Source organism: Nestor notabilis, unplaced genomic scaffold (assembly GCF_000696875.1).
Source record: "Nestor notabilis isolate BGI_N333 unplaced genomic scaffold, ASM69687v1 scaffold24446, whole genome shotgun sequence".
Taxonomy (NCBI): domain Eukaryota; kingdom Metazoa; phylum Chordata; class Aves; order Psittaciformes; family Psittacidae; genus Nestor; species Nestor notabilis.
In genome coordinates, this window is record NW_009931802.1 from 52,292 (window position 1) to 55,889 (window position 3,598).

Genomic DNA, 3,598 nt, shown 5'->3' on the forward strand with positions numbered 1-3,598 from the left:
TAAGGAGGAATGGGAACACTGTCAGCACATCCACAGGTAACAGGTCCGTCACTAAAGACTGCTGACACCTACGTTGTTTAAACCTGATAGCAACAATATCCTGACAAAAACTAGTTGTCTGAAATATCCCTGTAGGGAGATGGTAGCTGGAAAAATTAATTTTAAATGTTAGAATTTCAAATTCTCACTCTCAAGAAAGGGAAATCTAATGTCAGCAATGGACCTTAGAGTCAAAGACCCCACAGTTTTGGAGGAATTTATAGTCAAAGCTTGGACAGGAGGAGAGAGGACAGAGCAGGAAGAAATTGAAAAAAGGTGGTAACCAAAGCATGAGAGTTCATACCACTCACACGAAAACTGACAAGTGGAAAAAGGAATCCAGACTCCAGGAAGAACCCAAACCCAAGCCTAGAATTGCTCATGCAGCAAGAAACCTGGGATAAGGAACGCACTGAAGTACCTCGGCACTTGTCAGTGCAAGATTTACCCCTTCACAGCAACTAACACTTGGTGGCCCTGTTTAAACCCACCCTCTAGTTCACAGAGAAAGAGTGAGATCAAATTCTCATCTCGCTGTGGGGTATCTTGGACTAGACACCAAAATCCCAAAACTGGGCAGGATGAACCATGCTCTCGACTCAAATATTCCCTGTGCTAACTATAGCATGGAGAGATGGTTCTGGAACACGCGAGCACAAGTCTCATGTTTGTCTGCTCCCAAAGAAAAGCTGGAGGGCAGCGTGACGCAAAGCAGAGCTGCAGGAAAAGACAGACTTTCTGCCACAGTCGGGGTGCCAGTATTGGTCTGTAGGCGTCAAGGCAGCAAGGACAGAGAGAGCCCATTTCTAAAGGCTTTGGTTTATCTATGCCCTTCAAAGTGTGCTAAGGAAGCCGGGGAGCGTGTGTCAGGCACCACACAGGCCAGGACCCTGAAGAGAACCTGCACAAGCCCAAACCTGCAGCAGCCTGGGACTGTCAGCAGAGGGGCAGCACCAAGGTCAAGACTCAAGGACAACTGCGTTATCCCTGCCCTTGGAGCTGCAAGGCACAAACAGCACACGTAGGAAGGAGACACAGTACCACAGTGAGATCTCACATCCAGGCGCTTGAGATGTGATCAGATCAACAGCACGGAGCCACAGCCCCTTCCCAGTGCCACACACAGTTCACTGCAACGCCGCCAGGAGAAGACAAGACCACAGAGACCAAAGTTGGCAGCATCGTGGATGCTCTCCACAACGTTAGCACAGAGCAACTACGCTGTTAGTTTGAGAAGCTGTTTAAAAGACCCAGCACACAACAAACTGCATGGAGCTTAATTGCTTCTCCTGGGACAGGAGGCTCCCCTGAGCCGCTCTGCAGAGATTTTAGTTTAAGAATCGAGGGAGCTTACACCTTCTGCTTAGCTTGCACTACTCATGACAGCAAACAAATGATGCTCCCTGCTCAGGAAGACAGTCAAATGCACACACACACTCCAGCCATGCATAATAAATACACATTAGTGGCCACTTGGACTTGCAGCGAGTTTCAGGAGATGATTTTTCTCTCTTAATGAAAAGTCAGGAGAAATACGAACAGGGCAGAGCTCAGGAGGTACAAAGAAACAATCCCAGGGCATCTCCTCCTGCAGCATGAGATCAGGATCCCACAGTTGCCTACACAAAACCACTGGGGGGACCTGATCATGACAGCCCTGTTACCCACACAGGGATCTAAGTCCCCAGCCCTCTTGGGAAGGACAGAACAGTCTCTGTAGCTTTCTCTAATGCCCTGAAGAGTCCTTACTGTAGACAAGGAAGGTAAGGACATGGGAGACACATGGAGGAGGACACGAGGCAGAGCAGAGGAGCTGTGTGTGATGTGCTCCAGGACAGCCGGTGGGTCATCACTGATGTAGACATTCTGAGGGTGGCCAAGACCAGACGAGGTAGGGACTGAGCTGTGGCTGGAGGGGCAGCGTGGAGGCTCACCGGCAGTGCCTGTACCCACCAGCTCCTCTGTGCACAGAGGCACTGCAGAGAGCTCCTCCACAAGCCCTCTGCCCTCCCCAAAGGCTTTTTTGATTAAGCATTCCTAGCACAGGGCATGAACAGGGAGACACATAAGAGCACCTCTCCTGTGTCACAGACTATGTGACCAGACACTCCCTAAAGACTTTATGTTTCCCAGCCCAAGTCCACTTAGCTAACTGTTCTGGTCAAACCACCACAATTCACACCACCAAGAGACACCTCGCGGCACCCATGTAAGAGAAGCAGAAGTCCAGCAGCAGTTACAGCAGGTATGTAGCAAACCAAAACCCCAGAGGCACCTCCTGAACTCTACACAGCTGTTACTACTTGAGTAGCATCTGCCCATCCTGGTGTAGGCTAACAAACCATTGCATTCAAAACACATTAGTCGCTCCCAAACACCCACACCACCGTTAGAAATCTTAGTGATTACCCAGGATGATGTTTGTGTGTGACTGGCTGTCTAATCCTCTTCCCAGCACCCCGTTACAACAGCTATGGTGCATTTTGTGTCATTTCTGTATATCTACCTGGCTGACATCTGCCAAAAGGAATCCCACTTCAGATCTCTGAACACCATTGAAAGCGCTTACGTTTTCGGTACTGGGGATGAACAGGGTGCACCATAACGTGGGGAAAACTTCCAGGCTCTGCCCAGACAGCTTCCTCCAGAGGCACTCCAGACTTTGAAGGATGGATTTCTTTACAACACAGACAGACAGCAATATATAAACACCTTTGGATCTCTCCACTTCAAGCCATAAGACTGTCTCTCCTCTCAGCATGGTAGAGATGCCATAATGCCCAGTTACAGTCACAGAGAGGTGACTGAGATCTCTCAGCAGCACAGATCGAGTCCTGCACACGACTCCGGGTTATTCTAATGCAATTTTGTCTTAACACAAAGGAAGTCTTACATAACGCAGCTGAAAAGTTTATTTCTTCCCATTTTTTCCAGCTACCAAGGAGCTACTCCACACGTAGCAGAGGCGCCGCCAGACCTACCCCAGTGCACGGCCGTGCTGCTGGAAACCTGCGCCAGTGCCCCCAGATAGTTGCTGGGTGATGTGACACTTGCACTGCAGCGTGGGAGAAGGGTCAGTTCCACCTTTCTAGGCAAAGGGCACTGTGGCAAAGCTCATCAGTGACAGCTTTAAACCTAAGCACAATCCAGCAGCAAACATGTCTTACAGCATCTCCCATGCTTGATAATAAAAAGCACTGGGACCAGACAGTGAGCGAAATGCTACACTGTAGGACAAGCAATACACAAACCTACCAGGTACAATATAGACCCCAAATCTTTTAACTGGCCAACGTAGTGGCGTGGGACACTGCCAGCGAGGGCAGATGTAGTGGGTCCAGATTTTCACACCGTAGATTTTCCACTTAAAGGGTCAAGCCCCCTTGCAGACAGATGCTGACTTTGCCCTCAGACACGCAGATGGCATTCCAGCTGATGGGAAACCACCGAGCAAAGTGACCGCGCTCCCGATTCCTCCAGGTTGGAAAATCCAGCCCTGACAAATCCACTTGTGACCCGCTCCTTGCCACACGAGCAAATGAACCCAGCCGGCGATGCT